Genomic DNA, 12,005 nt, shown 5'->3' with positions numbered 1-12,005 from the left:
GCTTTATTGGCCGAGGGAGCCGGTGTACAGCTTCCGGGTCATGTGGCCAGCATGACTAAGCCGCTTCTGGTGAACCAGAGCAGTGCACGGAAACGCCGTTTACCTTCCCACCGGAGCGGTACCTATTTATCTACTTGCACTTTGATGTGCTTTCGAACTGCTAGGTTGGCAGGAGCAGGGACCGAGCAACGGGACCTCACCCTGTCGCGAGGATTCGAACCGCCGACCTTCTGATCGGCAAGTCCTAGGTTCTGTGGTTTAACCCACAGCGCCACCCGTGTCCATATCCCAGTAGCACCATAGAGACCAACTAAGTTAGCTATTGGTATGAGCTTTCGTATGCATGAACACTTCTTCTGATAGACATCTGAAGGCAGCCCTGTTTAGGGAAGTTTTGAATGGCTGATGTTTTAATGTATTTTTAATCTTTTGTTGGAAGCTGCCCAGAGTGGCTAGGGAAACCCAGCCAGATGAATGGGGTATAAATTATTTATTATTATTATTATTATTATTATTATTATTATTATACGGAGGTATCAGTGAAGTGGGTGAATGCCAAGGTTTACAGAAGTATCAATATTTTTAAAAGAAATATTCAGGGGGGCACACCCTAAAACACCCAAGCAGGGACTGAGCATGCTCTATAGTCACAGAACACTGATAGCTGGAAAATAAAATGGGGACGGGGAGTGGGGGTAATGGAATAGGCTGGCAGCATTCATGGAAGATGTATATGGGTGGAGTCAAGGACAGCCACACATATGACCTCCCTATTCAATTATAGCACAATACTGATTGAAGACCTGTGGTCTTCACCTAGGCTTCTGATTGCTGCAGAAACAGAAGGTTGGTCTAAGTGACTCTGCCAGAAAACATGGGGACCAAAAATATGGCTTGCATGCTTTTATTTTGAAAAAGGTCTACCTCACTGAAAGAATAAGTTTCCCATGCAGAAATTTAAACCCATAAAAATTTAGTGCAGGTGTAAACTTGTGGATCCATGTGAGTTGCATACTATTTCCGGAGCACCTCAGTGTTAGAAATATTTCACATTCTCGTCTTCAAGAACCCGAGTGATTTGCATTTCTCAAACACACACCCCCAGCATAAAAAAAACCAGCCTTGGACTGATATAGGTCTCTATTGCAATCTCAATCTCTCTCATCTTTCGTGAAAAAGAAAAAAAACTCCCCTAAAATTCTGCCTCCCTTCTATTATTATAAGCTTTATGATAGCTTTAAAGTTTCAGATTGATCCTCTCTATATTGTAAAATGTTTTGTATGCTTTTGCGCGTGTCATCAGAAGAGATAGCCTTGCGGAGCAGAATTCCATTAAGTCACACAAGATGTTACAAAAAATACTATCTTGACATTGTGACACATTTTATGTAAAGCAGCTCCAATTAAAACTTTTGAGAAGTCAAACGAAAAACCTGGGAAAGTCTCCCTGGCAAAAGATGATAGCTTTCTCCAGTCACCCTCAGCATCTGACTCTGGAATCAGCAGAGTTTTATCTATCATAAATTTATCATTCTACAACCTGACTTGTTCTAGGTGCCTTTCAAGAGAAAATGATGGTTAATTAAAGGGGGGGGGGTGAGGAATTGAAGGCCATTATATAAAACCAAGGAAACTGCTCAGGTGCAATGTAGTAGAAGATGCCCCAGAATATGCAATGGAATCCTTTACATGTCTACTCAGAAGTAAGTCCTAATGAGTTCAATATGATTTACTCCCATGTAAGTGGGTGTGGAATTGCATCCTATGGCTGGCGCTCTCTCTCTCTCTCTCTCTCTCTCTCTCTCTCATGTTCTTCAAGAAGCAACACAGAACCTGATAGTGGGCAGCAGTTGCAAAATTCAATCTTTTGATTTTAAGAGGTACCACAACATTCTAGTCCTCATGCTTGCAAAGGTATGCTGGAAGCATGTTAGGCAATGCCTGACAAAATCTCAGAAGCCAGAGGAAGAAGAAGAGGAGGAGTTTGGATTTGATATCCCGCCTTTCACTCCCTTTAAGGAGTCTCAAAGCGGCTAACATTCTCCTTTCCCTTCCTCCCCCACAACAAGCACTCTGTGAGGTGAGTGGGGCTGAAAGACTTCAGAGAAGTGTGACTGGCCCAAGGTCACCCAGCAGCTGCATGTGGAGGAGCGGAGACGTGAACCCGGTTCCCCAGATCTACACCACACTGGCTCCAAGAGGACTTTCTTAATGAAATATTTAGTGTTCAGAAGACAAGGCAGGTGTGGCCTTCTCCAACAAAAGAATACACACACACACACACACACACACACACAAATATTTATACAGGTTAAATGGCCCACATTTTAGGGCGTACACACATCCAACGCTGAATTACCTTGGCACAGTGGACACACTCCTGCAACCTTGCATAATGGTTATTTTTAATGGGCCAAGTTCACGTTGCTCAGTTCCTTCATCAATCATACATAAAAAGAGCTCTGCTGGCTTAGACCAAAGGCCTGCCTCAGAGGTGTTCAACCTTTTTGAGTCCAAAGCAGCCTTGACCAACTCCATTCTTTCTGTGGGGCTCAGGAGCCCAGTTATGTCACCCCTTGCTGGCAGTCTCTCACTCTGTTTCAGACATGCTCCCTTGTCAAGCCTCCTCTCCTCTCCCCTCTCCTTGGGAGTTCTCTGGGCGGCCGCTGCTGCGGCCCCTAGTCTCTGAGCTGCCCCCCCTGCCCCAAAGAGAGGTGCCTCCTCACATTGCCCCACAGAGGTCTGGGACTTGTCTGTCCATTCCCAACAGCAAGGGCTGGCAGACTGGTTGGCTGGCCGGCCTCCCTCACTCTGAGGCCGCCTCAGCTCCTGGCAACCAGCCCCAGAGGCACCATTCTCTTGTGCAGCTTGTAGCCAGGGCTGCTGCAACCAACAGCTCTGCAAGTCTTTGGGAGGCAGAGACATGAGAGGGCATCAGAGGGAAGAGGGAAGGAAAGAGGGACTGAGGACAGTGTTGCCTGCAGCACCCCTGACCCTCATTCGAGGCACTCCAGTGCCACGACACACTGGTTGAAAACCACTAGCCTACCTAGTCCAGCAGCATGTTTGCCAGAATGGCCAACCAGATGTCTCTAGGAAGCCTGCAAACACCCCTTTGGGAAGCCCACATACAGGCAACAGCCCTCTCTCACTGTTTTTGCCTGCCAGTTGGCATTCAGAGGCATGGTGCCGCTGATCCTGGAAGCTGTGGGGGCAAAGGCGAGCCCTGAAATTAGATAAATCTGTGTAAATCATAGCCATTTCCATGACTGTGGCCATGAGCTTGCTACATGTACACCTTAGCCTCTGTCCACACCCCTCTCCATAACAATAATAATATTATTACAGTGGTACCTCTGGTTACGAACGTAATTTGTTCCGGAAGTCTGTTCTTAACCTGAAACTGTTCTTAACCTGAGGTACCACTTTAGCTAATGGGGTCTCCCACTGTCGCCATGCGATTTCTGTTCTCATCCTGAGGTAAAGTTCTTAACCTGAGGTACTACTTCCGGGTTAGCGGAGTCTGTAACCCGAAGTGTTTGTAACCTGAGGTGTTTGTAACCCGAGGTACCACTGTATTAGTACCCTGCCAATCTGACTGAGTTACCCCAGCCACTCTGGGTGGCTTCCAGCATATACAATAACATAATTAAACATTAAACACTAAAAACGTCCCTATAGAGGGTTGCCTTCAGATGTCTTCTAAAGGCTGTATAGTTACTTATCTCCTTGACATCTGATGGGAAGGTGTACTACACAGGGGTGGGCGCCACTACTGAGAAGGCCCTGTACCTGCCTGTGAATAATATCGTGGAGGAATCTAGCCATTCTCTTCAGACATTTCTTAAAATTTATCCAGTAAACACATAAGGGGGGGCGGAGTGGGAATGAGAAGGCTAGCTCTGCCCTGGCTTAGTTCTAGTGAACGACAACACACACACACACACACACACAAATCTAATTTAGGCTACAAAATAAATCCACCATAAAAAAGCCAGCCCTCTGATCAAACTATAATTGATTAGGTAGGCTTTGGAATGTATGCTGAGGGAAGCTTAAACTTATCTATTTACCATTTTTAATAAACCACTCACTACTTTATCCTTCACAGCAAGCCATGTTCGGTGTATTACAAAGTACATCTGTTTCCCAAGCGAGAACAATTGGAATATGATTCCGCCCCCCTCCCAAAAAATAATGGGCAGATTAGAACAATTAAGCTAAGTATCTTAAGAGTTTTGATCCACAGTGAGAAATAAGCATCTGCAGATTTCCCCAAGACATCTGTTTTATTTGAGCTTGAAATTAATCTTCTGATCAGGTAACAATCATTTGAACATCACCATTAAGATGTAAGCTTATGAATGTTTGGCAAGTCAGATTGGCAAGTCAGATGGAACATAATGCAGGATCTGCACAGCTCAGGTATAGCATACGATTGCATCTTATGCGGTGGTTCGGTTTCAAGGGTTCTGGAAATACAGGGAAATTGTGCATCCCCTAACCCTCAGAGCCACCCCACAGTAAGTGGGTGAGAAGGAGAAAAACAGAACCGCCAATACTCCCAGAACCCACATACCTTGCCCAACAAGCAAACAAGGTGGATGATTAAAAAGGCCTATCTGGATTGCAAGTCTTAACACGGCATTATATTTTATACCATTGGACTTTGTTTCAGAAAAAAGCAGAGCAGCCACGAGAGACGGGGCAGAGAGAAAGTACAATGATCCTAGTCTGTTTATTTTGTGCAGGACATCTGGGAAGCCGTGCAACTCCATTAAGCAAAGTTAAAGAATTGGGCACATAAACGGTCATGGCCTTTGGCTAGTACAATAAAGTGATTGATTGATTGATTGATTGACTGATTGATTGATTGATTGATTGATTGATTGATTGACTGATTGATTGACTGAGCGCACATTTGATTTTTTGAGTGAGTGCCGTGGGTACTACCCTCTCTGATCATTTTCCCACTCCCAAGAGAAAGTACACACACTTTGACTTCCCAAGAGATCTGGGTAAAACTAAAGACATTACACTGAGTCTTGAAAAGCACATAAAGCTGAAAGAGAAAGTGGGAAAGTGTCATTCTTCTAACTTCCTCTTTCAGCTCTATGCACTGAAGGAAAATGTAACCACCCTCAGCACCTCAGGACCAAGGAAGCAGTGACTAGGGAGGCTCTGGGGCTTCATGAATGCTAGGTTATAAGGTTGGCTACCTTCTTCCCACTTGAAAAGCACACTGAACGGAAAGAGGAAGCTGGAAAATTGATACTGTTTCCCTTTTCCTCTTTCAACTCCATGTGTTTTCAAGGCTCAGATTGATTCTGCTAGATCTACCTTGATCCCTTGGGAAAGGATGTGTGAACTTCCACACTTTCTCTGTTTCTGTCCAGGAGGGGAGTGGGCCAGGAGGTCCAGTGGAGAGAAGTGACCAAAGGTAGTGGTGACCGCAGCACTCACTCGAAAATCCAAACATGACCACAGGTCTAAAAAGGTTAGCAAACTTCTGCATGGAATTTGATGCAAAAATAACTACAAATGATGCCTCTTGGAACTACCAAGTACACCTGTGCACCCTTGTCTCCCCAATCAAGCAAATATATGTGACTACAAAGCACAACATCACCTTGAAAGTAGCTTACTAAAATTGAAGGCGCAAAGTACTTAAAACAAGACCTAAACCCACTGAGCTCTTTGGTTTGACACTGAACTGATAATATGTGGCAGTGCACCATATCTCATTATAAATAATTGGTTTTATAAAGTGTATCTGATTTATGGAACAGCACATTAAAAATGGTGGGGGTGGGAATCAAGTAGGGTTAATAGAACAAATTTTGCTCAGGAAAGCATGAACAGGAGTTCTCAGCGGCCGGCTCAGTGGATGAACTCCACATCCTACATTCAAAAATGCAATTTAACTTCTTTACCAAAAGAAAGCAGCTTGAACACATTGTAATTTATTCCCAGTATACTGCTAAATGATAACTAATACCATTACTAATCCATTATCCACAAAATATTTATTTTCAGTTAATTTCATTAAGCATTTCAATGCATCTTAATATTATGCTCGTTTGATAGAGACAAGTTGCTCACACTTACAAATTCTAATCCACTTCGCAAGGAACCATTCATCTTGAAGACACCATTCTGCCTGGCCTAATCGAGTCTGATTATGCAGAGTTTTACAAATGAACCATAGTACCAAAAGTAGAGTGAGGATATGCCCTCACCTACTAGCCAGTGTAATTCAAGCTGGCACTAGCCATTTGGCAGAAACCATGGGATTCCCAGTTCTATGTTTGTGTGTCTGAAGCTTAGACTGGGAGGAGTCACCAGCAACGATGAGGTAGTGAGTGAGAGGCATGGAATGCACTTTGGAGTCAAAGATTGATATTCCTCTTTGCTTAATGCCTTGAGTCTACCTAAGAAGAAGAGGAGTTTGGATTTGATATCCCGCCTTTCACTCCCTTTAAGGAGTCTCAAAGCGGCTAACATTCTCCTTTCCCTTCCTCCCCCACAACAAACACTCTGTGAGGTGAGTGGGGCTAAGAGACTTCAAAGAAGTGTGACTAGCCCAAGGTCATCCAGCAGCTGCATGTGGAGGAGCGGAGACGCGAACCCGGTTCCCCAGATTACGAGACTACTGCTCTTAACCACTACACCACACTGGCTCTCAAGGTACCTAAACATTACAATCTTCTCATGGCAGTCCTGTTGAAACTGAACCACTTCAGACTATGTGTATCTGAATACTCCTCTTAAAAAACCCCACTCTCTGAATGAATGCAACACAGCAAGGAGAAATGGAAGAATCCACTTCCCCTAGAATGCTAATAATTAGGAATATATATGTGTGGAAGCATTCAAACACACCATTGCCCATCCACAGTTTGAAGTAGACCATGGAATTGCTCTAAAATTGTAGACGGGCATGCAAGCGGCAGCAAAGACTGAAAGAAAGAGCAGAACAAAATTTTGAAAGTTAAACACATCTACACACCAAGGCTGAGAAGAGTAAGGGGAAGCTAAGATTTTTCCAAAATATTACAAGTCATAAACATTCACTCTTAAGTAAATTATTGGTCTAATTGTAGGTGTAATTACCCATCAAATGTGAAAGGTTTGGGCTATGCACTCTGCTTCACTGAACATTCATCTTATTTTTGTGCTCCATGAATCTGGATGGGAAGTTTGATCATATGGAGGCAGAATTAATTAATTTTCTCTTTGACTGACTTGATAGTTGACCTCACAATTACTGATCTGGGACAGAGAAATAATTTTCCACCAAAATATTGGTGAGTGTGTCTTCTCTAACTAATTAGGCTGTAACCACCTTCAGCAGAGCCCCTGCTATATGATTCTGAACATCTGAATTGAATGCGCAGAACCAGTCAGGTTCTAGTATTTTTCGGAGATCCCTCTGGTCTAGGGATGCAAACACGTTTTGCCACATAAAACAACCTGTCTCGGAGATCTGTAAGAAAATTTATAATAGAATCTACAACATCTGGAAGCAAGGATTTTGTTGTTATAAGGGTTAACATCCTTACACAGCCAGGATTGCATACAAAACCCAAAAGATAACATTGTAGTTCAGATTTTTGCACCATTTGAAAGCATTGATTTCCACAATGTAATAGGGGGAAATCTGCTAGCCAGTTGACTGGGACTGACTGATCTGTGAAGGTGTATCTGGAAAAGCTGGTGAAGTGATGGCCTCTCTAAGGAAGTTGGCTGGGCTAAGTGGCAATTCACTTTCTTCATCTCAGCTTAACAACAAAAATGTGATAGAACCGAAGCTGTGTAAATGTAATTTAACATGTCCCTTCTCAATGCCAAATATTACTGATCCCATTTTGGGCAAGTCTTAAATACATCCTTCACTAATTCTAGTTATCTATTGCCAAAGTCTAAATCCTATTACAACCCCCCCCCCCAAAAAAAAAAAAAACGGGTAGGCAATGGGAACATTAGGAAGTGGGCATGTGTTTTGCTTCTTGATTAGGATACCTGAATGTAAATGTTCCAATAGTCAGAGTTACATCTCATTCAAAGCAAATAAGGAGAAACTGCAACTCAAGTTCGGTGTAATACAAAAACAAATGCAACTACTCCAGTGAGTAAAAGTACAGGAATGAGACCTTCATTTGGGATACATATTCATTTGGTAGACAAACTTTGTATACAAAGAAGGTATAGTGCATTCTGTTCAGTTGTTGTTGGAGAATCTGCAAACTTTTTAAGATCAACCTCCCACATACACACGCTACCCAAAGAACAAAGAATTGTTTTAAACACTCCAGGGCCAAATGAGGATTATCCTGCCCATGCATTTGATTTTCTTTTTTAAAGTACATAATATTTCAGCAGGGTTGGAATCGATAAAATCAATATGTACTACTTTCCTTTGGGCTACATCCTAGAAGCTCAACCTGCCTAATATCCAAACTGCCGGGAGATTAAAGGTCCTGTCCTGGAAAAGGTTATGAATGTTTATTCAAACCCAAAATGGGCTCAGATGGCCATGCATCAGCCGGCAGAAAGTTAATGATCTACAGATTCCAATCACAGGATGAGTTAGAACTGAAGTTACTTCTGCTTTTAAGTTTAATCAGCAAGTTATTTTTTTGCCAACCAGTTTAGCTTTTTAGAAGGGAGTTTTTATTTTAAGACTAACACTCTGAGCCTCATAAAGTGACACATCAGCAAACTGCTGCTGCTCTGCCAGACAAGTGCAAACTGGCTTTATGCTGGCATTCCATACCAATCTGTCATGTCTGGCCATCAGCCTGAATCATCTTTATGATGCCAGCAGCATGCACCATCGCAAGTTCATATATGTATACAATTACACAGAGGTGTCACAGAAATGGTGGAAGACCCAGTCTGCAGGCTTTTCAGTCCCAAGAGCCAGCTACTAGGTGGCATCCTGTGCAAGAGATAGAATGTGAGGATGTTTCCAGGGAACTGGAAGCAACACTCTGGAAGTCCTTTTTTTGCTATGGCATCATTTAGGTGATCCAGTAGTTCTGGTCAAGAAACCATCCCTGCCTGCTTTGGATTTTGCCCCCAGCTTGTTTCATTTGCCCAGCTGCTTGTTACGCCCAACTTGCATGATTTTAGATAAATACGTTAAAGAAAACAAGAGTAGCTTTTCACCATAGCCTAGAACTATGAGTAGGGTTGCATATACACTGTGCAATGAAAGCACATTATTTCCCCCAAAGAATCACAGAAGCTGTAGTTTGTCAAGGGTGCTGCGAATTGTAGCTATGTGAAGGATAAAATATAGGTCCCAGGATTCTTGGGGGGGAATAAGGCACTTTAAATGTACGGTGTGTACTCGCCCATAATGTGATTCTATTCCGCACTGCAGTTCATATGCAGCACCCTCTGTCAGTACCATAGTATGGTTTGGCTTGTAGTTTATGGATCTAGGAAGCAGGCAGTTGTGTAAGCAGGAGTGCCATTTTGGCTATGATATTCATTTGATCAAAGGCATCTAGAAACTGCTTGGTATTTTTAAAATATCATAGTCAAGTCCACCATGGGCCCTACTGTCCAGGAATGCCAGAATCAGCCACATCTAAGCTATTGGTGATACCCACAATGCAAATTAGCCAAGCATGCCTTGTAAATGCATGGTTCTTAATGAGTGTGAAGGACTTGCTGACCAGGCCCACTTTTGGTCTGTGAGTGCTACATTCAAGCTCAGCTTTTACGTCATTCATTCATTCTTTCCAGTCTCAGAGTTCCAACAGCCTTTGACAGTCAAAGGCAATGAGGGGTAAGGAGTGAAGAGAAAGGTAGAAATCTAATGGCTCCCTTTCTCCCTTACCAGTATAAAGAACATGGATGTGCAATGTAAACAGATTGGCTTATTTATTTTTTGCTGTTCCCCACATATAGGCAAGGAACTTCCAACAATTTAAGCATGGGCAAGCAGAAAAAGTAATGTGTCTTTGGCACAACTGAAATGTGTTCATTTTAGATGCATTTGACTTGGCAGCAGAGGGCACAGCTAACATGGCCAGAGCAATGAGCTTATTATGCACCCACTAAACCTTTCCCACAGGATGTGGTTATTACAATCAAACCTCATCAACTTGGCAATGAGAGTACCAAACTCCCCTTGCAAGGTTAGAAATCCATGGCTTCTCATTGGTCCAAAAACTTACCCTCCCCACTCTCTGAACCGGTAAAAAAGGTCACCGGAGAAGAGAGCCAGTTTTAACTCCATTCTAATATATAACAGACCCGGAGGCAAGTTAAGCACGTTAAGTCAGGGCAATGCTGGGCATTTTACAGTCTGTTATTTAATGTCTATTGCTGTAGAACTTGAACTCATTTTCTTCCCTTTTATGTATCCTCACCCCTTGGATCACATTAAAGCTTGTTAAACTTCCTTTATTTTAACCGGCTTCTCTGTACTTAAGCACATTCTCCCCAGAAGCAGGGTGGCTGGCATGCCAAAGGCAGTAGGTGAGAGGCAGACACCTCTGTCAGATAACAGGTAAAGGTGCAACAGGATGGTGGTAGCAGCAGGACTCTTCAGGGCAGTGCATCTAAGAGGGAGGATTCTAAGAGCTGGCAAATGCAGTGGAGAGTGCCACTAACACACACAGCTTGAAAAGCAGAGCAGACAAATTAATGTAGCATCCATCTCTTATTGACTACCAGTCATGACGGCTATAAGGAATCTAGATTTTCAGAGACAATAATAACAGCAGCAACAATTCAATTTATAGGTCATTTGACAGTCTTCAACTTGCTTTGATCAACTTGCAAAATTAAAAAAAAAAAGAATGACATGAAATCAGGAAAAAGAATGATGCATTACAATAAAAGCAATGCATTAACCTACAAACCAAACCAAACAAAATGGCAGCAAAAAACATGCCACCAGAAGGCAGCAAAATTATCCTAAACCATCAAATGCCTTGGAGAAGAGGCATGTTTTCACCTGGGGTTGAAAGGATATTAATGATGGTGCCAGGTGTACCTCAAAGGAAGGATCATTCCAAAACTGAAAAGACCCTCTCTCTTGTTGCAACCCCCTGAAACTTCTCAGAGCAGGAACCCAGGGAAAGGCCCCAAATGAAGACGGAAGGGTCTAGATAGGCACTCCAAAATATATTGGGGACCTGAACTTTATAGGTCACAAACAAAACTTTGAATTCTAGTTGGAAAACCAGTTGCCAGGGAGCGACTGCAGAAAATACCTGAAGCCTTCAAGCCTTGTTTGTATGTTTCCCAGAGGCATCTGTTTGCTGGCTTTGGGAAGCAGGATAGATACTGGACTAGTAGATAGACCTATACTCTGATCTAGGAAGACTCTTTCGCAGTTCTTATTCATACACATAGAACGCTTTGAGATTTTGAATGCTCTCCCCTTGTTAACTGAATATAAGGCAACAATGCTAATACTATGTGTCACAAAAAATGTTGTTGTTATTTCTGAAGGCAGCCCTGTTCAGAGAAGTTATTTACGGTTAAGGTTGTGTCCTTAATATTTTGTTGGAAGCTGCCAAGAGTGGCTGGGGCAACCCAGCCAGATGGGCAACATATAAATAATAAAATTGTTGTTGTTGCCATTTAAATTTGTATACAGTGGTACCTCGGGTTACATACGCTTCAGGTTACATACACTTCAGGTTACAGACTCCGCTAACCCAGAAATAGTACCTCAGGTTAAGAACTTTGCTTCAGGATGAGAACAGAAATCGTGCTCTGGCAGCGTGGCAGCAGCAGGAGGCCCCATTAGCTAAAGTGGTGCTTCAGGTTAAGAACAGTTTCAGGTTAAGAACGGACCTCCGGAACGAATTAAGTACTTAACCTGAGGTACTACTGTACAGCCCTTCATCTGAATATCACAGGGAAGTTCACAACATGAAAACACAAAAGGAAAAGACAAACTACATCATAAAACAGGAACAAAACAAAACAATAATCCCACTCCCTTAAACACAATGAAAAGGCCATAGAACATCAGC

General features: G+C 42.8%; 1 protein-coding gene across 3 annotated transcripts in view; it reads right to left on the bottom strand.

Moving 5' to 3' along the window:
* Positions 1 to 12,005, bottom strand: part of DPYD (dihydropyrimidine dehydrogenase) — a 526,421-nt gene that overhangs the window by 491,954 nt on the left and 22,462 nt on the right. The gene's annotated exons all lie outside the window — the stretch shown is intronic.

Source organism: Podarcis pityusensis, assembly GCF_964106645.2.
Source record: "Podarcis pityusensis genome assembly, chromosome: 6".
Lineage (NCBI taxonomy): Eukaryota > Metazoa > Chordata > Lepidosauria > Squamata > Lacertidae > Podarcis > Podarcis pityusensis.
Note: the sequence above shows the minus strand (reverse complement) of the source record. Positions and strands in the feature narration are given on the sequence as shown.